The sequence below is a fragment of the Hoplias malabaricus genome, chromosome 2 (assembly GCF_029633855.1).
Source record: "Hoplias malabaricus isolate fHopMal1 chromosome 2, fHopMal1.hap1, whole genome shotgun sequence".
Classification (NCBI taxonomy): Eukaryota; Metazoa; Chordata; class Actinopteri; order Characiformes; family Erythrinidae; genus Hoplias; species Hoplias malabaricus.
The window spans coordinates 62853721-62876857 of record NC_089801.1 but is presented as its reverse complement, the minus strand read 5'-3'; the positions used below and the strand labels follow the sequence as shown (position 1 = coordinate 62876857).

Here is a 23137-nt window from a genome sequence, read left to right as displayed (position 1 = left end):
ATTGGGACCAGTATAAAATAAAGTTTTGTGAGATGTTCTTCTTCTGGTTGTTTTTCAGACAGGTTTAGACTGAGTTCATCATTTTCAGATTTAAAGCTCGTTCCTGCAGATATTTCAGTGAACTCTGGAGAATTTCTGTAACTGTGTCTTTCACTCATAGATTTATTATTGTTTAAAGAGAAATTACTGCTACAGTTCAGCACCAACCCTCAGTTTCTTTATTTTCTGAGACTGAGTCTGTACTTACATCTGACATTCAGAGTGACCTCAGGAGAGTTCAGACCCTGTACAGCACAGTGATATCTGCCCTTATCCTCCCTGCTGACCGACTGCAGGTGGAGCTGGTCAGTTCTGGAGGATAAACCATGTCCATTTTTGTACCAGGTGAATGTTGGACTGTCAGTCAGACTGCAGGAGGTTTTACACGTGAGAGTGACTCTATCTCCCTCTGACACTGTCTCAGGAACCTCCACCTGCAGATCTGTAAAACAAGGCAAGTTTATTTGTAGAGAATGTTTCATACAAAATGGTCAGAGAGTTTTACAGAGACAAGAGGAACAGTTAAAAGCAGCTAAAAAACAGCGCAATCAAAGAAAAGACTTTTAAATATTAGTCAAAATTATTCTACAACATAGAAATAAACATGAAAAATTAAAGAATGAGAACATTGCTGAGCTCTAGCTCCTCAGAAAGGCGTTTAAATAGATAGTTAAAGGAAGATCATATTAAAGTCTGGAAGTTTCCTCTGAAAGTGAGGAAGAGCACCTTAATAAAGGCTGATAGAACTTAGGAGAACATTTACTCGAGTCATTTCCAGCCCCTGAGTGAGGAAGAGTGCTAAACACTACAGCTTTCACCCAGTGTACAGCAGCCATAACTGAATATGATCTTACTCTGTAAACAAGAGGAATATATACACAGTGCTGTCCTCACGTTAACTGAATAAATGCTCCTCCAGGACTAAGCAGTGTTTTTCTCAGGTGTGGTGTGAAGGACTGATGTAGTTCTCTTACAGAACTGCTGGAGGAATCCTGTTCACCAGTGAATGAAGTACAGTGTCTTATTTCTGCTGATGGATCTTACCTGTGACAGAGAGATCAACTCCACCTGCACCTTGATACTTTCCTCCAGTCGGATCTGTTATAAATCTGAAGTAGTATTTACTCTGGTCCTTTTCTGTCACATCTCTCAGTCTGAGGGGACAGTTGTGTTGTTTATCTCCAGTGAACTGGACCCTGTCTCTGTACTCTGGGTCATTTAACAGATCAGGAGGCTCTTCACCATTTACAGACCACCCTTTGTTCCAGAAAGCTCTGTGGATTGAGTGACCCTGTGGATATCTGTAAGTGCAGCCCATCGTCACTTTAGACCCCTTTAGAGCACAGATAGATTTAAGTCTGTAATCCACACCCCACCCACTCTGAGCAACACCTCCTGCAACACACACAATACAGAAGAATAATTACAGTGAGGGTCTCAGTCGTGCAGATTGCTGCTTTAACTAAGACTCTTCAGCTGAACTCAGTTAAAATCATGAAGTGAGAAGCTCCACAGATTTGTCAGTAATGTGGGGGAGGGGGAGGGCTGCAGAAACGAACACACTGTAGAGAACTGTTAACACTGAACACACAGTAAAACTGACCAGGGTCATATTCCAGAAATAACCTCACTCTAAAATCTAATCTTTATCTGTAACGTTACCATGAGAACTTCCATTAGGACTGAGTTTAGGACGATAGCTGTTACACAACAACAGTTTCTGAGTTCAGTCTGATCCTAACTCCAGAGAGGAACAGTGTTACAGAAGATAATGTGGATAAATACCTGCTAAATACATTAATGTAGAGATGGTGCTGAAAACTGTGAATAATGTAAACAACTGGAGAATAATCATTTAAAAGTTGAGAGAATTAAATCCAAACACAATGGAGAAATACAGCCTTTGTTCAGAGAGATCTGGAGGACACTCCCAGTGTATCCTCTGTGTCCTGCACTTACCCACAATTCACTGCACACTGTACAAGACAGAGAACGGAAATCACTATCTTAGAGGAAACTGAAGTCTCCAGGTTGGAGTTTGTCTTAAAATATATTATTTAATGCTCTTAAATTTGACCAAGGCTTTGGGAAATGGAAACTGCAGCAGAGACACTTTGTTAAACAACAGGGGGCGCTGTTACAGTATTTCACACTTCCAGTTCTGCACACTTCAGTCTGGACATTTTAATTTTTATAGCTGTGTGAAGAACTAACTCACAGCTGTTTATTTTATTTTGTTTCTGGTAACAGACCGATCAAATGATTACTGACCTCTTTAGAGTCAAGGATTTCCAAACACGAGATCAGAGTAGGGTTTAATAAAACAACTGTATCAGATCTAGAGTCAGGACTAAAGACAGGGCATTAACACAACCCAAAGGATGATATATAATAATAAAGTCCTAACTGTACAGAGTGGAGATTATATCTGATGAGGAGTGACAGCTCTGACTCACCAGAGATGAAGAGCAGAAACAGCAGAGAAACAGTGAGAGACATTCTGAGTGAAACCATCAGTGAAACCTGGATGATCAGAAATGACACATTACTTTTTCAAGGCTCAGCAACATCTCTAAATCTGCAGAACCATGTTCATAGTGCAGACACAGAGCTCTGAGTTAAACACTGTTACTGCACTGAACATTAGATGTGTGTTACATAGCAGTGTTTCTACAGTTATAGAGAGAACACTTTGTGGGTCCTGAAGGAAACTGCAGCGTTGCAGTAGCAGACGTATTCCACATGAACAGACATAAACTAGTCTAAATAGAGGGGGTTATAGTTCTCATATCACTGCTACATTTCCTCTGTTATATACATGCACTTCACTAACAGTGCGTCTCAGTAGATGCTTTAGAGTAGAAATGATCACAAGGGACCAATAGTCAACCTACATTTCTGAACCTAAAGACAACACAAATATTAGAGTCACTTCACTTCTCTTTCCATTAACAATGAATTAATGACTCTTTACTGATTCCAAAAGCACTGAGTCTTTTCCTACCTTCATTAAGCGTCGTTCATCTCTTCAACACAAAGAACAAATGCAGACAAATATAGCGTTAAACTATATGTGGGTAAAGTGTTGCTGACTTATTTTCACACAGACACCTTCCTGTTGACCCCTCCTTAATGAAGTATAAATTAGACACAGACTAGACTCTCTGTCTCATTAGAAACTGTAGATTATGAAACATTAAATACTGAAAGAACTGTTATAGAATTGTAGAATATTAAGGCAGTAGTGAGATGATGAACATCTTCAGTTTAATCAGTAAATCTACTCTTTCTTTCTCATCTGTTTGTAGAGAGTTTGAGTAACTGATAAACAGCTCTATTTTCTCTCAGTGGAACTTCCTCTACCTCTCAGACCTCAGTGGGGAAGTTGTCTTTTGGACAGTGTCATCTACTGTTGGGTTATACTGCCATCTAGAGGAATTTAGAGAGGAGTTCTACTCCCACTGCCCCATCAGGTCCATTACTGACTGAGATGTGAAGCTGTATTAACGTAAACCTTTCTCTTCTGCTCAGATTTCACTGTAAACAGAGTCCTTCATACCATATGACGATAACAAGATGGCCGCGTGAGTGAACCTTGCAGTGGCAACTGCAGATCTAAAATAATGCTTTTTTCATTATTGGATCGTGTTTGGTTTCATCTTTTCGGTGCATGGACCCAGGGACATCCAGTGTCTGTGTAAATCCCCAACAAACACTTCTACATCTCACCCCTATAAACGTCTGAATCTGATTCTCCAGACATTTTCTATAGTTCATATGTGAAAGTAGTTTAACACTGATGTTTGTTTGTACTGAGATCACTTTCTCTGGTCAGAGGATACAGGAGCAGTGTGTGTGTGTGTTTAATTTTTAATTAGCCAACATGGAGAAGATTAGAGATCATATAATGAGCTCAGGAAAAATACAAATTTGAACACCAGCAGTATCTTTATTAAAACAGTACCTTTCATATAGTGAAGCTCAGCAAACACAAAACCCCTGATAATTAACTTTTATAACTCATTTTAATAACAATATGATCATAAAATAATAGAAACTTAAAAAATAAAATAAAGAAAAACCAACAAGTAAAGTGTCACGCCTTCGTCCTGTCATGTCTGTTGTCCCCGGCCATGTGCTTTTAGCACATGGCTATATTTTGTTTATGTCCTTGTCTCCGCCCTCGTCCCGCCTCCTCGTCCGTGTCATGTGTTAACCCGTCCTCGTTATCTGTCCAGGTGTGTCTCGTTTGTGTCTGTATTTAAGCCCTCTTGTCTCTCATCCGTTTGTCGTACATTTCCCCTTTATCCTTTGTTAAGTAGGTCACGTTATTTAGTCTGTCCGTCTGTCTCTAGAGTTTCCCCGTTTCTTCTCCTTTGTCGTCGTGTCGCTTTTCGTCCGTCTGTCCTTTTTACCCTGTCTAGTTTCCTTTGTTTAATTTAGCTTGTTTGGCTCCTTGTTTGTTTTTGTTCTGTTTAAGTATCGTTGTTTTGTTTATATTAAAATATCCCGTGTTTTAGCGAATGCGTCCGCCTCCGTCAGTCCGCACCCCTCATCCCTGACATAAAGACACAGTATTTATATAAAGAATGACAGACGTGAGTGAGATGAGCAGAAAAACTAGAAATGGGATATTTGTAAAAGTAATAAATATTTGATGAGAACACACACACACAAAATATGATACAAGATAAAAAAAAAACACACAAGTCCCAGTAGAAGCTCCACAGAAGAGGAAGGTAAAGCTGTTCAGATGGTGGTGAAGGAGACTCCACAGTGGAGACTCTGCTGTGTCTTAAAGAGCTACTAAACAGTCCTCAGTAGAAGAGGATTGACTCACTGCTAGAGTGTCGTACTCAGGAGAGCGAGACTGAGGATCCATAGCTGTGTACGGATCATCAGAAGGACTGGAATGGACAGTCTGTTTGAGGGAGAGACAGAATGAAGCAGAGGAGGAGACATGAAGACGTTTGAGGTGTGTAGGAGTTCTTCATGAATCTGAATGTCTGAGTGAAGTGTTTCTGAAGAGACTCTTACTGCGAGTGTGTGGTACACATCATCAGAGGACCTGGACATGGGGTTGAGAGCTGTGTATGTGTCGTCCTTAGTGTTAGGGTCAGACTAATGGAGAGAGGAGGGTCAGAGAACAGAAGCACTTCAAGTCCTCACTGACTTAAATTAGAATGAATCTGGTTTATAATGTTTAGTTTGTGATGGATTCACCTGCTGTAGGTTTATTTCATCAGTGGGATTTCCTCTTCTCTTTCTCCTGAAGAGTAGTGAGAGTTATAATAACAAACCCAACATGAATATTCTGACTGATACAAACAGAAAACTCACACAGTGGAAAAGTCCAAGTGAATCTTGGGTAAAATAATCCATTAATATTCGGTTTCAAAGCATTATTTTCAGAGAATGGATCAGAAAAGATGTAAACACTCACCGTAAACATACAACAGCAACGATGAGAGATAAACCTCCAGCTACAACTGCAATCACTGCACAGAGAACTACCAAACCAGACCCTGTGGGCAGATAAACACTGCAGTTTAAAGAGATTAGCTTTAAGAAATGTCCTTTAATGATTTTTTAACTACTTAATACCTTTTACACCGACAGACACTGCAGCTGCTGTCTGAGCTCCGTACTCATTCTGAGCCACACAGTAGTAGGATCCATTCTATAGAGCCCTGTGTAGTGTATGTTGTGTATATATATATAAATATATATCATATATATATTTATATATTGTATTTGTAGTGTTTGAACTTATTCAAACTTGTTCTGATTACTGACGTTTTGACTAATGCTAATAATTGTTATTGTTATGATTGACTTAAATGACAAAAACATTAACAAGTAGTTAGAGAGTGAATACTGTCATCGCTACGTGAGTTCTTCAGGATTTTCAGACTTTTAATGAACAGACTCCACACACTGTTATTTCAAATAATGGAAATATTTTATTAAGAGAAAAGAGAATATTTACTAAACATAGCACGATTCGAATTTAAAGATAGGCTAGGCGATATGACTTGACTAAGGTGTTGCTAAATGAGATGTAATTAATGTATAAATTTATCAAGAGACTTAATTAGGCATCAGCTTCTGAAAAGTGAGTAAATTTTGCTTGCTTACTCTTTTTGTCTTTTATCACCAAGCCGTCGGGTCCCGCAGTTTCAATCTCCGTTCTCCGGGTCTTTACTTCTTGTCCTCCCCTTTGTCACTGAAGGTAGGCTTGCTAGGAAGGGGATTCCTTCCAGGGTGAGTCAGACACTCTTGGCCTTAGACGGTGTGACGTCAGTCGGGGGATTCCCTTCACGGAGAACTGCTGGCCTGGCTGGATTGTCCCCTGAGTGAGGGAGGCGTCTCAGAGTCGTTCGCTCGTTACTCGAGTCTCCAGAAGCGATGCCCTCAGAAGTCAGAGTATAACGCTAACATATCCGCTATCAACTAATCTCAGGGGCGATATCTTATTCTGGCCAAAATAAGTTTCACCTGCTTTGATCAGTCGTGAGATTAAACTTAGGTTGGGCAATAAAACATAAACACAATTAAACAAAGATTACTGAGAGTTACTCGACGTTACTCTGTAGTTTCTGTATCACACTGCTAACTAGCACAAGGCGTCCCTTGGAGCTGAGTGCGGTCCTTCTTAGAGTCTTTGATGAGTCGTTTCGTCGGCGTAAGGAAGAAGGAAGAGCGTCGCACTTGAAGTGAAGAGAGCGCAACGTGAGAAGGTCGCTGGAGAGCGGAAGAAGAAGGCGGGGAAGAGAGGAAGCGAAGAGAGAGCGACGTGAGTCGGGCACTCTCTTTTCAGATGTGGCACAGTCACGCCCATTTGGGAGGTATCCTTCCTTTGATTGGATCCTGGGTCTGAGGCTCACGTGACTTGTTTCACGTTTCAGAGAGAGAGAAAATATTCACGTATACACAAAAATGACTTATACATACTTGTGGTATAGCACAATGAGTGTCCTGGATTATTAATATCAAACATCCACGTATATATATCTTGGGTATTTTACGATTACATCCCACTACAATATTATGCTAGAAGTTAGAAATTAATTCGTTTTCCTAATCAGAGACAGAAACTTTCCTTCATGATTGAAACAGTAATACACATCACTTGATTAGTTAGTAGACATTCACCTGAGGACAACAGAGAGTGACATTCATACATATTGCATAAACATATTTATAAATACTCGATTAAGTCCGTTATGCATTTAGACGGCCGCAGGGCGAAACATGATTTCGCAACTGTCCACTTGGGGTCGCTGTTGGTCCATGCTGTTCGTCCTGTGCGGATGGGTTTTCAGGAGTTCAGTGCGAGGTCAATTCTGTTGGCCATCTGTGTGATTTTGCATACGATAAGGTTTCCCACCTTAACTCCGAGAGCCATAAACTAGGTTAATTAATTCTGGTCTTCACCACTTTGTTTGATCTTCTTTTTGCCTAAAAGCGTCATAAACTGGCTTGTTATCTTTCATTCATGGAGGAGAGGAGGGGGTCATAGACAGGCGTCCTTGGTCAGTCCTTTGATGCAGACCTTATGTGTGTGCGTGAAGGGGTGTGTGTGTGGGGGGGGAGTGCAGAGTCTTTGCACACACGCAGTCTGTGGAATGTAGGGTTCTGTCCCAAGAAATCCTTATTCAGAGTGGAGAGTCTTTCATTCAGAACTTTTCATTTCTTTATTCGATCCATACTCCACTACAACTGTGTAACTGTGTCCAGATCCTACAGGTGAGGTTTCACCTTCTTTAAACCAGGTGTAGTTCTGCACAGGTGGATTAGCATCACTGCTGCAGGTCAGAGTCACTGAACTGTCCTCCACTGTCTCACCAGAGGGGGTGATGGACACTGAGACGTGTTGTGGACCATCTAGAGGCAGAATGACACATTACACTTCACAGGGATGAACATGTCAGGACAAAGGGCAGTGGTCCAAAATCAATTTAATAACTTTTGCATTAAACTTCATTAAATCTTTTCAGTTTGGAGTGAATTAACACAAATATATCAAATAAATATTTGTAATTATACTCTGGATAATTAGAGATAAATACACCATTAGAACTTCACACAGGACCCTGCCCACTTTCTTCCGACCAGCGACCACATCATAACCAGTTCTTCTCAGGGGTCATCAGTGTTTCACATCTTCTGTGTTTCACTGAATTAAACCCACGACACTTCAGTGAAGTCTGCTCTGAACTACCCCCTCCAAGCTCACTGTACAGACCTGTCATTGCAGACTGTAAAGTATTTTATAGAGTTAACAGATGTTAAAAAATCTGTTAACTCTATAAAATAAGCTCTGTACTTTCTGAGTACAACACCATGTCTGTACTGAGTTTAGTTAATGCTCTGCACTCTGGGGCATGTAGTTTTTACTTTGGTCGACTATCAATTTCCAATCTCCTCCTCCCACACAAAGCTATCTACTGTATTACTATTAACACTAGGCAGGGTGTTAATCTTAGCACCTATAAACACACTAATACACTAAACACCTGATTCATATCTGCACTGACCCTGTGACAAACTAAATACTCATAAAATATGCTTCAGTGTCCAAACTTCACAAATAATCTACAACTAATCCTCACCTACACATAGCCCAAGCTTTTGAGGATTATAAATGATGTATTATGTTGCTCTGAGCACAAATAGCTGTGAGCTATTGTGGCTCAGTGGTTTTGGAGGTAGCTCAGGGACCAGGAGTTTCCACGTTCAAATCTAGGGGCAGCCTGGGCCTAATGGTTAGAGGCCGGGCCTAGTACCGGAAGGTCGCCAGTTCAATTCCCAGGACCAGCAGGAACATCCATGGCTGAAGTGCCCTTGAGCAAGGCACTGAACCCCCAATGCTCCCTGGGTGCCGGGGATGGCTGCCAACCACTCAGGGTGTGTGTTCACAGCCTCTAGCACATGTGTGTGTTCACTGCCACAGATGGGTTAAATGCGGAAGACACATCGTTGTACAATGACAAGTAATTGCACATTTTGTTTCAAACGTAATGCAACTTGTTCACAACACTTTTCAAATCACTTAATTTGTAAAGCATTAAATAAAGGAACAGAGAGAGTGGAGGGATCCAGCAAGTGAACAAGCAGAGAAAAGGGTCTGGGATGTTTAGACCAGAGGTGTTACTAGGATATCATCTTTGATTGGTCATGTGGGTCATTTGATCGGGCAAACAATGGTGACGGTGTTTGAGAACGAATGTGGAAATATGGCAGGGGAGTGAGAGAAAAAAAGTGCAGCTCCCATTGTGTTCAAAGTTGAACGAGGGGTGGAGTTACTCTTTAAACACTTTCCACTAATCACCTGACCAAAGGCCTGATAGCGTACCTTAGCTCTAATGAGCTCTTGACTAACTGAACCGACCCTTCTGTACTCCACATCCTTCTGCTTCTGTGAATGTCTCCACCTCTTTATCACCACACCCTTAGATCCTAACAGGATCATCACGTGACTCAGCTCAGGGCATTTCAATTCCTCAACTACATTGTTGAAACATTACAAATATTTCTTGAAAGAAATGAGTCTGTACTTACATCTGACATTGAGAGTGACCTCAGGAGAGTTCAGACCCTGTACAGCACAGTGATAGCTGCCCACATCCTCCCTGCTGACCGACTGCAGGTGGAGCTGGTCAGATCTGGATGGTAAATGATGTCTATCTTTGTACCAGGTGAAGTTTGTAGGAGTTTGTACCAGTTTGAAACTTGATTTACATGTGAGAGTGACTTTATCTCCCTCTGTCACTCTCTCAGGAACCTCCACCTGCAGATATGGAAGTTAAAACATGCTTGTACTTTATTGTCCTCAGTTTAGCTCAATAAAATTGTCAATAAATATAGTACAGTCATAAACATTGTTGCATAGATTAAAAACATATATTTAATGAGGGACTAAAGAGGCAGCTGATGGGTACCGAAGAGCCAAACGGATTGCGACTTCGGCTGTCGCTGAGGCAAAACCTCAGGTGTGGGAGGAGTTCGGTGAGGATAAGGAAAACGACTTTCTGTCGGCTCCAAGAAGATTCTGGCAAACTATCAGACGACTCAGAAGTTGAAAGCAGTTTTCCACCAACACTGTATATGGTGGGGATTGGGAGTTACACCTGGAGGGTGCATGGGAGTTTGCTCATCCAGTTCACATGTGCCTTGTGGATCTGGACAAGGCATTTGACCGTGTCCCTCGGGGTATTCTGTGGATGGGGTGCTCTGGGAGTATGGGTACTGGGCTCTTTGCTATGAGCTATCCAGACCATATATAAACAGAGCAGGAGTCTTATTCGAATAGCTGGCAGTAAGTCAGACTGGTTTCCAATCGGAGTTGGACTATGTCAGGGCTGCCCGTTGTCACCGATTTTGTTCATAACTTTAATGGACAGAATTTATCAGCGTAGACAAGTGGCAGAAGGTGTCCGGTTCAGTGGTCTCAGGATCCATGTCTGCTTTTTGCAGGTGATGCAGTCTTGTTGGCTTCATTGAGCCGGGACCTCCAGCACTTGCTGGACCAGTTTGCAGTCGAGTGTGAAGCAGCAGGGATAAGAATCAGCACCTCCAAATCTGAGTCCATGATACTCGGAAAAGGGTGGAGTGCTCTCTCCAGGTTGGAAATGAGATCCTGCCTCAGTGAATGAGTTCAAGTATCTCTAGGTCTTATTCACGAGTGAGGGAAAGACAGAGGGTGAGAGGCGGATCAGTGCAGCGTTTGCAGTAATGCGGACTCTGTACAAGTCCGTTGTGGTGAAGAGAGAGCTGAGCAGAAAAGCAAAGCTCTCGCTATACCATTCAGTCTATGTCCCAACCCTCACCTATGGTCATGAGCTTTGGGTAGTGACCGAAAGAATGAGATTGCAGCTGAAATGGGTTTCCTCTGCAGGGTGTCTGGTCTCTCCCTTAAAGATAGGGCTAGGAGTTCAGACATCTAGGAGAGACTGCTCCTACCTTTCGAGAGGAGCCAGTTGAGGTGGTTCAGACGTCTGGATTGGATGCCTCCTGGACACCTTTCTGGTGAGGCATGTCCAACACTCTGGAGAGATTACATGTCTTGACTGGCCCTGTAACGCCACGGTGTCCCCCCGGAAGAGCTGGAAGTAGTGGCTAGGAAGAGGGAGGTCTAGCTTTCTTTAATCTGACTGCTTCCCCCACGATCCAGACCCAGTTAAGTGGTGGACAATGGATGGATGGATGGATCTTTAATGAACCTTTAAAATCTCATGACATTACTCTGATTACTCCAATCCAGTCAGTGTGTGAACACCTCAGAATCATCTGTGAGTTGGAGAACTGATTTAAGACCAGATTCAGTCCCTGTTACTAATGATTATATTATTAACCTTAATTTTACCTTAAGGATAACATTAGCCATGAAATCCTTAGTCAACACTTTATTCCTTTCATAAAAGAACAAATGAATAACAAATTATGGCAACAACCCTCAATTTTCTTTATTTTCTGAGACTGAATCTTTACTTACATCTGACATTCAGAGTGACCTCAGGAGAGTTCAGACCCTGTACAGCACAGTGATATCTGCCCTTATCCTCCCTGCTGACCGACTGCAGGTGGAGCTGCTCAGTTCTGGAGGATGAACCATGTCCATTTTTGTACCAGGTGAATGTTGGACTGTCAGTCAGACTGCAGGAGGTTTTTACATGTGAGAGTGACTTTATCTCCCTCTGTCACTGTCTCAGGAACCTCCACCTGCAGATCTATAAAGCAAGGCTAGTGTAGAGAATGTTTCATAAAAAATGGTCAGAGAGTTTTACAGAGACAAAAGGAAAAGTAATAAGCAGCTAAATATGAGTAAGAATTAAACACTAAACAGTGCAATCAAAGAAAAAAAATTAAATATTATTCTAAATTAGTAAAAAACAGAAATAAACATGAAAAATTAAAGAATGAGAACATTGCTGAGATCTAGCTCCTCAGAAAGGTGTTTAAATAGATAGTTAAAGGAAGATCATATTAAAGTCTGGAAGTTTCCTCTGAAAGTGAGGAAGAGCACCTTGATAAAGGCTGATAAAACTTAGGAGAACATTTACTCGAGTCATTTCCAGCCCCTGAGTGAGGAAGAGTGCTAAACGCTACAGCTTTCACCCAGTGTACAGCAGCCATAACTGAATATGATCTTACTCTGTAAACAAGAGGAATATATACACAGTGCTGTCCTCACATTAACTCAATAAATGCTCCTCCAGGACTAAGCAGTGTTTTTCTCAGGTGTGGTGTGAAGGACTGATGTAGGTCTCTTACAGAACTGCTGGAGGAATCCTGTTCACCAGTGAATGAAGTACAGTGTCTTATTTCTGCTGATGGATCTTACCTGTGACAGAGAGATCAACGCCATCCGCCCCCCTGTATATGTACCGCTCTCCAGTTGTTATAGTAATAAATCTGAAGTAGTATTTACTCTGGTCCTTTTCTGTCACATCTCTCAGTCTGAGGGGACAGTTGTGTTGTTTATCTCCAGTGAACTGAACCCTGTCTCTGTACTCTGGGTCATTTAACAGATCAGGAGGCTCTTTGTCTATAAGCCACACTTTGGTCCAGAAAGCTCTTTGAACTGAGCGACCATTTGGATATGTGTAAGTGCAGCCCATCGTCACTGTAAACCCCTTTAGAGCACAGAGAGATTTGAGGTTGTAATTCACACTCCATTCATATTGAGCAAAAATTCCTGCAACACACACAATACAGATGTGTACATTAATAAGATGAGGGTCTCTGTTTTGATAAATACTCTATAAAGGAAAAGAGGTAACCAATAAGAAATAACTAGAGAGACAACCAGAGTCAAAACAGTGTGAACAAACACTATAGGCAACTCAACTAAGAGAGAAAATCCAAAAGAACACAGCAGGAATATTATAAGGGCCATAAACAAGAATTTAAACAAATGAGAGAACTTCTTATTATGCAACAAGAGGAGTATGCTATAATTTACAAAGAGAGAGTGAAAAAAAAAAAAACATATTGATCGGAGGTGAAGTTATGAGACTGAGACATTTCTGCATTTGCTACCTTACTGAAGTACCCTTACAACAACAGGAGCAAGTGAACAACAGAAATGTGGGCTTTGTGTGTGGCAGAACAGGTAGTGACACTTACGCACCCTCCACCCCAAATTTAGGGGGGTGAATAATGCTCAGCCAACTGAGGCAGACACACACTGTATTAAAGGCCCTGGAAATTAGAAAAGCCCTTTAACATTCACAAAGCCACCTCCGCATTGGTCAGTATATATGCCAACGGCAGCCTATCAGGAGCCTCGGCTGTAAGCAGCAGCGCCATCTTGCAACAGTTTTCAGGGAACAAGGGGCCTGTGTAGATGTATTTATTTTTTGGTTCCTAAATGTCTGAACTTTTAAAAGGATTGCTATTGCTGGTTCGGTGTGGGTTTATTTTCTTCATTTGAGTCTGTGACACAAAGTAAGCTATTATGTTCATTCTTTGAGAATAGCTTAGTTCTAATTGTATGCTAGGTCTGTAGAAATGTAGCTTCAGTATCTGTCTGTATTTCCTTTAATATCCATAGGTTTGGTAATATTTTCTAATATATTTTACAACATTGAGTTGTTTTATGTTAGTATTGATGGTGTAACTTGGTGAAAATGCGCTAAATCTGTGTTTTTAGTTGATGTCATTGGTGTATAATCAGTTACTGCTCAGAGACTGGTGCTACTCTTTTTTTTGTCCACATGGGGGCGCTACAATCCCATTGTTTAAGCTGTGTAACCGTTAATGTGATATTATAGCTTGTGCTTTGGTATAATATTAATGGGTGTTGCGTGTATTAGCCTTGTTTATCTCACCATTTATGTGCACTGTACATGTATGTTGTTCATTTCAGACTCAATTACTCTTCATCATTCTTCTGTAACTTTGTCAGTCAAGTCACTGCTCAATGTTCTATGATTCAACTTCAATGTCAAACCAATCCACTTAATACAACAACATCCAGAATATCATCTTATGTCTCCGTGTCCTTGATGTCTTGACTGACACACAGGAGTGTTTTCTGCTAAAACCTTACTGTATCAGCGCATTCAAAATCATCCTTCATCACACACACCAAGATTAACAACACAAACCTTCTGCTAGCACACTCTCTCACAGACAACACACACACACACTTCTCCCACTCTCCTTCTCTGTCACCGACACACACAGAGCTTCTGAACTGAGGGGTATTCAAATCGGCCATGGATGGCTCTTGGGGCTTCAGCTGATATGTCGAGCCTGGGACTGCGGTTAAGCCAGCCGCCGTTTGAGAAAACACGGTTAAACTAGCCGCACGTCAAATATTTGTGCGCGTATACTAGTGACAAACCGGTAATACTCAATGCGCGTGAAGACCTGAGCTTATGCCCTTCATTTTAAAGAAAGTAACAGCATTTAACCGGTTTATATATTGGTCATTTCTAGTAAGTAGTCCAAACAATCAACAGATATCAGTTCAGAGTTTACTACACTATGTATTTATGAAGTATGAAGTGATTTCACTGTATAGTTTTTATGTAAATGACATTCAAAATCCCTATAATTGTCCATTGTTTTTAATGTTAACTCAAGTTTACTGGTTTATAAAATGGTTATTTTGAATAAGTCGTCCACACAACCAATATATATCACTTCAGTGTTTGCCATACTATGTACCTATGACATATGAAGTGATTTTACTGTATAGTTTATATGTAAATGACATTCAAAGTCCCCATAATTGTCCATTGTTTTTAATGATGATTCAAATTCACTGCTTTATAATATAGTCATTTCTAATAAGTAGTCCACACAACCAACATATAAAAGTTCAGAGTGTAAAACACTATGTACCTATTAAATATGAAGTGATTTTACTATATAGTTTTTGAGTAAATGACATTCAAAATCACAATAATTCTCCATTGTTTTTAATGACGACTCAAATTCACTGCTTTATAATATGGTCATTTCTAGTAAGTAGTCCATACAACCAACAGATATCAGTTCTGTGTTTGCTATACTATGTCCCTTTTTAAAATATGAAGTGATTTTACTGTATACTTTTTGAGTAAATGACATTCAAAATCTCAATTTGCCATTGTTAATGATGACTCAAGTTTACTGCTTTATAATATGGTTAATTTGAATAAGTAGCCCCCACAACCAACATATATCAGTTTAGGCAAATGATCAGTGACACTGGTTAGTGATTAGCAGTCAGAATCAAGAATCTCACCGTGTTCATGTGAAAATGGAGGGAAAGCTGATATCAGTTGTGTCTGTTGTAAAAACAATTTTATTACTTTGTGTTAGTGGACAAATATCCTTAAATGATTAGTTAAAATTAAGCATTTATAATTGTGTGAAATCTTGTGTCTTATATGTACTCAGATGAATGATTAACCAGTATTTTAACCATGCATTTAAACAGTTTAGAATCTGCAAACTAACTGGCATGCTGACTCAGTATTTACACCTTTCTAAATTCTTAGACCTCTAACATTGAACAGATCTGCACTTAGGCTTGTAATATAAATTACAAGTGTTAGTTAGGACAGTTGAACTTTAGGGCATCTCAGTGACCTTAAGTCCATTAGTGACCCCTCTGAATCTTGGTGACAGAAAAGGAATGTGGGAAATAAAACCTACAGTGTCAGAAGGGCATGATGAGTGTTTTGGGGTCATAGGTGCATGTGAAACTTGCACGCGAGAAACCTGAGTACTAACATGTCTAATTATGCATATTAATATATGTTAATCAGCCAGAAACACCTTGCCAGCAGGGTATACGTCATTTGGGGTATAAAACTGTGGAGTCAGATGCGATGAGTCAGAACTGCGTGGAAAGGGCACTTTGCGTTTCTTATGTATTAGTTCTCCTGGATCCAGTATTGTAATAAATACTTTGATTTGCTTTGAACTTCACTCGACTGGTCTTTGTAAAACTTCCGGAACGAGCACGCCTCCCTCAGGAGAGAGGTTGTATTTTGGAACTTTTTGATATTTTCTAAATTTTAATTACTTTGGGAACGGTCCAAAAAGAACATAAATTCTTCATGTCTTACTAAGTAAGTAAGTAAGATATCAGTTATGTCTTACTAAGTAAGTAAGTTTACTTACTGAAATTTCAATTTAAAATGAGGTGTGTTAGGGAAACAAAAATGGTCTGAATTAAAAAAAAAATGATGTTAGCTGCATCTCAAAGTCTGGCTTCAGCCTCAGAAAGGCAGACCCTCAGTAGGACAACAGCTCATACTATGGAGCCCACTGCTCTCTGTAATCCTCATTGTTACTGGTGTCACAATATAACAGGCGTCTGGTGAGTGTCACACAAAATAAGAAAATAAACAAAGAGAAATGTTTCTGTGTAATGCAAATGGTGGAGCAGTTTATTATGAGATTTGGTCATATTTAAAAGCCTAATGGAAATTATGTAATAACATAATCTTGGGAATAGGACCACCCCTGAACTCATCCCCTCAGCCCCATATATACAGTGGTGTGAAAAAGTTTGGGCACCCCTGATAATTATCATTATTTTCCTTTATGAATCATTGGTTTTTCGGATTCAGCGATTTCAGTTAAATATATCATATACCAGACGAACCCAGTGATATTTGAGAAATGAAGTGAAGTTTATAGGATTTACAGAAAATGTGCCATAATTATTCAAATTAGGCAGGTTTTACTCGTTTGAATACATTTAGCACTAATTATTGGAACACAAAATTTGTTTTGTAAGCTCATTGACCCTTGACCTACATACACAGGTGAATCTAATTATGAGAGAGGGTTAAGGGGCCAGTTGCAGGTTTTTCTCCTCTGTGCATCTTCTCTGAAGAGTGGCAACATGGGAGCCTCAAAACAACTCTCAAACGACCTGAAAACAAATATTGTTCAACATCATGGTCTATTTCTGTTAAATGAGGTTTTGAGAAAGCCATATGCCTTTTACAAGAAAACCCATTTAACAGAAATAGAACAATACAAACTGCATTTAAAGATTTGAGGTGGTTTTGTATCTTAATTTTTTTTTTCTTGAGATCAAATACCACTTAGGATTCCTGTCATTTTTGAGGTACGTCTTCATTTGAATTCATAAGCCACCCTGAACTCCTCCCAAAAAACTTCAGCTGAGTTCCTTCAGCCTTTACGAGCGTGGTCTGTACTAGCAATGAAATATTTTAAAGACAAACTTCAATGCAGCTTAGAATTTCACTAAAGTAAAGGCCTTGGGCAAAAGGATGCTGCAGAAGTTAAACCTGGGAAAATTACGGGCGATATTACAGTATTTCACACCGGGTCAACACGATTTAGTTTGGACATTATAATATTTTTATAGCTGTGTGATTAACTAACTGACATTTATTTACATATTCTGTCTGGTGACATATAGATGTAATAATTGCTGAACTCTGTGGAGATTTTCTAACAGGGGATAAGGTCATGTGAGATTAGATAAGTGTCCTAAACTAAGACAGGATTCACTTCTGTAAAAAATCATATCTTCATCTTTTCAGATCTAGAGTCAGGACTAAAGACAGGACATTAACACAGCCCCAAAGGATGATATATAATAATAAACTCCTAACTGTACAGAGTGGAGATTATATCTGATGAGGAGTGACAGCTCTGACTCACCAGAGATGAAGAGCAGAAACAGCAGAGAAACAGTGAGAGACATTCTGAGTGAAACCATCAGTGAAACCTGGATGATCAGAAATGACACATTACTTTGTCAAGGCTCAGCAACATCTCTAAATCTGCAGAACCATGTTCATAGTGCAGACACAGAGCTCTGAGTTAAACACTGTTACTGCACTGAACATTAGATGTGTGTTACATAGCAGTGTTTCTACAGTTATAGAGAGAACACTTTGTGGATCCTGAAGGAAACTGCAGCGTTGCAGTAGCAGACATATTCCACATGAACAGACATAAACTAGTCTAAATAGAGGGGGTTATAGTTCTCATATCACTGCTACATTTCCTCTGTTATACACATGCACTTCACTAACAGTGCGTCTCAGTAGATGCTTTAGAGTAGAAATGATCACAAGGGACCAATAGTCAACCTACATTTCTGAACCTAAAGACAACACAAATATTAGAGTCACTTCACTTCTCTTTCCATTAACAATGAGTTAATGACTCTTTACTGATTCCAAAAGCACTGAGTGTTTTCCTACCTTCATTAAGTGTCATTCGTCTCTTCAACACAAGGAGCAAATGCAGAAAACCTAGGGTTAAACTATATGTGGTAAAGTGCTGCTGCCTTATTTTTACACACTCTGACATCATTCTTCCCGTCTTCACTATATCGGTCCTTCCTTAATGAGGTATAAACTAAACAGAGAATAGTGATGGAAGTAAATGTCTTGAACATTGAAATAATTATTAAATATAGAAATATACAGATTAAAAAATAATGATGTTATATGTAAAAAACTATAATTAATAATGATGAAATTGTGAATGTTGTTCTCTCTGAGTTGGCCTGTGTGCTCTGTGAGGCTGAAGAAAGCTTATCAGTGACGCTGAAGAAGCCCACTGTAGTTCAGCAGAATTCTGGTAAACACTCTTTATGTGAACAGAGGCTCTTAGAAAAACTGAGTCTTATTATCAGAGAAACTGCTGGATCCAAGGATGAGGCCTGAAATAGTGATAGTTTTTAATTTTTATTATCAACTTTGCCTTATCTGCAGACGGCAGCTGTGAGAGACCAGTTCAGTGCCAGGCCAGGCCTGAGTGCCTCACTGAGGATTGAAGTCTGAGATTGTTATTTTTTTAACCTTGGCTGAACATCATTTAACAGTCTACAATAATCACATCATTTGGAAATAATGATCAATGGGTGTGATGTGTGAGAACAAGGAGAAGCCAGGTGTTGACAGTTCCTTGACCAATAAGGGCATAAAAAATTAAGGAAAGCCTTAATTCTTCAAATAAAGAATGGAACCATTTTTCTTTTAACCTGAAACCTGTGAAATCGTTTAAAGACATTTTATTGTTGTAGAATGGACGGGCAGTGGTTTACTTGATAATGTAACTTTATTTGGCTTGACAACTCACAACAGGATAGCGAGGCAGCAGGTAAAACACAGCAACGGGAAGTTCCCGCTTTTCGTGCATGCCATGAAACAATAGTGTCGTGAAGTGTGGTACACAACAGCAGTTCACAGTACACTTACTCAAACTAATATATGACAATTGTTCTTTTAAAATTAGGCAGATCACTAAGCCAGTCGTTTAAGGCAGAGGGCCTTGACATGACACTAGACTCTGTCTCATCAGAAATTGTAGATTATAAACACATTAAATATTAAAAGAACTGTTGAATGTTGTAGAATACTAAGGCAGTAGTCAGATGAACATTTTCCACTTAATCAGTGATTTTACACTTTCTCTCTCATCTGTGTGTAGAGAGATTGAGTGACTGATAAACAGCTCTATTTTCTCTCAGTGGAACTTCCTTTTCCTCTCAGCGCTCAGACCTCAGTGGGGAGCTGACCTTATAGACAGTGTGTCATCTACTGTTGGGTTATGCTGCCATCTGTAAGAAGAGTTCTACTCCCACTGCGCCATCAGGTCCATCTCTGGCTGAGATCTGAATCTCTAGAAACTCATCTTTCTCTTCTGCTCAGATTTCACTGTAAACAGAATCCTTAACATGTTTCATTTCATTTCATCTTTCTATCGCATGGAGACGGGAAAATCTAGTGTCTGTTTAAATCACTACCAAACACTTCTACACCTCAAAAAATAAAACCACAGCATAAACAGTGATATGTTGGAGGAGCTGCATGGTCTCAGCTTGTCTCAGAGACCAAGCTTCCAATTCTCAGCATTTCCAGATCCTGGAGGCCAAAAAGAGGGCAGTTGGTGTGTGGGTGTCCACGCTATGTTAACAACAAAGTCAACACATCCATCCTGCTCTCCAATGTCTGCATGTGACTTAAGTGATTTTCACAGAGAGAATATAGAGCCAGTTGAGGCTTTGTTTTCCTGGAGACGTAGGTCAGTGAGAGTTCCCAACGTCACCACTCAGCTCCACAGACTCTCCACGCTGATAGAAACTCTGTGTGGTTAGGCTCACGGTGGAGGCATGTGTGTTTACATCAGTTTGTTTCTTTTAGGTGTAGACACTTTTATATTATAAGGGAATTAACAGCAGTGCTCATTTTCAGAGTATATATTTCACAAAGACACTCTGTGAACTGTACTGTGCGATTATAGTGAACTGCACTATCACACCCTGATGGACAGTTTAATGTAATTAGAGATTTCAGTTGAGGGAATCTCATTCAGTTTTCCCTAAATTCTACCAACATATGAACTTTACAACAAGAGGAGCATACGCACTGGACCTGGTTTACACAAATATACCCAGCGTTTACAGGAGTAAGCCCCGCCCCCACCCCGGATACCCTTCGCATTTCTGTATCCCAGCACATAGACCTCTCACCAGACACCACAGACCAGTCAGAAAGCAGGTGAGAAAATGGCCAGCAAGAGCCATCTTTGGTCTTCAGGACTATTTTAAGTGCAGTGATTGGTGAAGGTTTAGGGAAACTGCAACCTACAACAATTACACCAACTCAGAACAGTATACATCAACTGTCACCAGCTACTTCAGCAAGTGCAGAGTGCACAAACAAGTCTCCAGGACCATCACCGTACCCTCCAACCAATAGCCGTGGAAGACTGCAGAGGTACACACTCTCCTGAGGGTCTTAGACCCCATCTCCATCGAGGCATAGTAGGCGCACAGTCACAGCTTCCAGAGCCTCCCAGATGCTCTCAACAACTTCTACATATGGTTTGAGGCACAGAACGACACAACGGTGAGAAGAGCACCCTCCTCCCAACATAGTTTCTGTGTCTTACTGCAGCTGAGACGAGGGAAACTCTACCTAAAGTACGAAAGGCTGCTGGACCAGACAACATTCCTGGCAGAGTGCACAGAGGATATGCAGACGAGCAAACAGTCAACATCGACCTGAGCAGTGCCATCGTCCCAAAGTGCCTCAAGGCATCTGCCATCATCCCTGAGCCTATGTAGTCTCCTGTGTCATGTCTATCACCCTGTTTCACTCACGCCCATCATCATGAAGTGATTCGAGAGGCTTATCATGAGGCACATCAAGACCCTGCTGCCTGCTTTAAAGGATCCCTGCAGTTTGTGTTTCATCCAAACCACTCCACAGATGATACCATAGCCATGATACCACACCTGGACAATAAAGGCCCCTATGTACACACCACCACCACGCTGAGCACTGGGACCCCACAGGGCTGTGTGCTCAGTCCACTGCTGTTCACTCTGTGACCCATGTCTGTGCAGCACTGCACAGCTCAAACCACATCATGAAGTTCACTGATGACAAGAACTCTGTGTGCGTACAGAGAGGAGGTGGAACAGCTAACAGAGTGGTGTAGAATCAACAACCTGTCTGAACACAGACAAAACTAAGGAGATGATTGTTGAATACTGAAGAACAGGGTGTGATCTCTCTCCACTGAAGATCAGCTCCACTGTGGAGATCCTCAGAAGTTTCTCCTGGAAGAGGATCTCACCTGAACACCAGCTCCATCACCAAGAAAGCCCTTCAGTGTCTTTACTTCCTGTGAAGGGTGAAGGAAGCACAATCTCCCATCTCCCACCTCCACCGTGTTCTACAGAGGGTCTATCGAAAGCATCCTGAGCAGCTGCATCACTTTCTGGATTTGGGAAGTGCACCTCCACAAATCACAAGTCCCTGCAGCGGATATTGAGGACAGCTGAGAAAATCATCTGTGTGTCTCTCTCTCTCCTCCATCACTGATATTAACACTACACACTGCATCTACAGAGCAACCAGCATTGAGAATAATCACACACACACACACACTCTTCACACTCATACCATCTGGAAAACTATAGAGAAGCATTCAGGCTCTCACCACCAGGCTCTTCAACATCATCTTCCCCAAAGCCTTCAGTGTCTAGGGACCGAGGTAAACAAAACAAAACAAACCAAAAAAAAGAACACACACCACGCCTGCTGGCCACTGTACACCCACATTTCTCTTTTTTAATAATGACTTTTGGCTAAAATTAATCTAATTAATTACCTTCTGCTGATATTTAGTGTAGTGTTTAAACATCTGTACAATGTTCACACTCCCCTTCTATAACACAATTACTGCATACTGCACTCTATCTCACTTACTTCCCCCACTGTGTGCAGTGTACAGTGACTAGTCCATTACAGTTTCCCCTACCTGTTGTTCACCGTTTATTTTTATTGTCACGTTTCCTAGTGTGGCACTGTTGCACGCTTGCACCTGTGTGTGTGTGTGTGTGTGTGTGTGGTTTACTTCTCAACATAAACAGCACAGAGAACATTAGAGACCATTATGAGCTCTAGAAGTAAGTAAAGTCAAAGTACGTGATATTTATTTAGAGAGACTTTATTTAAACAGTACCTTTCATATGCTGCAGTTTAACAAACATAAAATACCTGCTAATAATGATATATAACTCAGTATAATACAAATATGATCATAAAGTTAATGAAACTTGGAAATAAATAAAAAATAAGAACAAAACAAAACTAAACACAAAGATTTAATATAATAACAGAAGTGAATGATATAAACTGAAGCAGTAGAAATAAGATATCTGTGTAAAAATGATATATAATTTATGAGAAATATTTGGTATTTTTCTTCCAGGGCACCCACTACTGCTGCATTGTGTTATATAGTTTTACAGCACTGTCCTGAAGCCATATCACATCCTCACCCTCACTATTTATCTATTTATTCACTGTTTAACTCATAACAATCAATAAAGGACAGTGAAATAATTAATAATTATGAAATTATAAATTATATTACAATTTTTAAGAACCACAAAACACTTACAAGAATAGTACAAAGGACAAAGGATCCCAAAAGACAGTACAGAGCAGCACCAGACAATGGAGTTAAAAAATGATCACTACATTTAAACTCACTGTAACAGTCATATGGCAATGAAGAGTGGTTCCCCCGTCAATACACACTGGTAGTTTCAGTCTATTTTGCAATTTTACATTCAGTTAACTGC

General features: G+C 40.4%; 1 pseudogene; it reads right to left on the bottom strand.

Annotated features, from left to right (window-relative positions):
• Positions 1 to 23137, bottom strand: part of LOC136677793 (hemicentin-1-like) — a 122405-nt pseudogene that overhangs the window by 1119 nt on the left and 98149 nt on the right.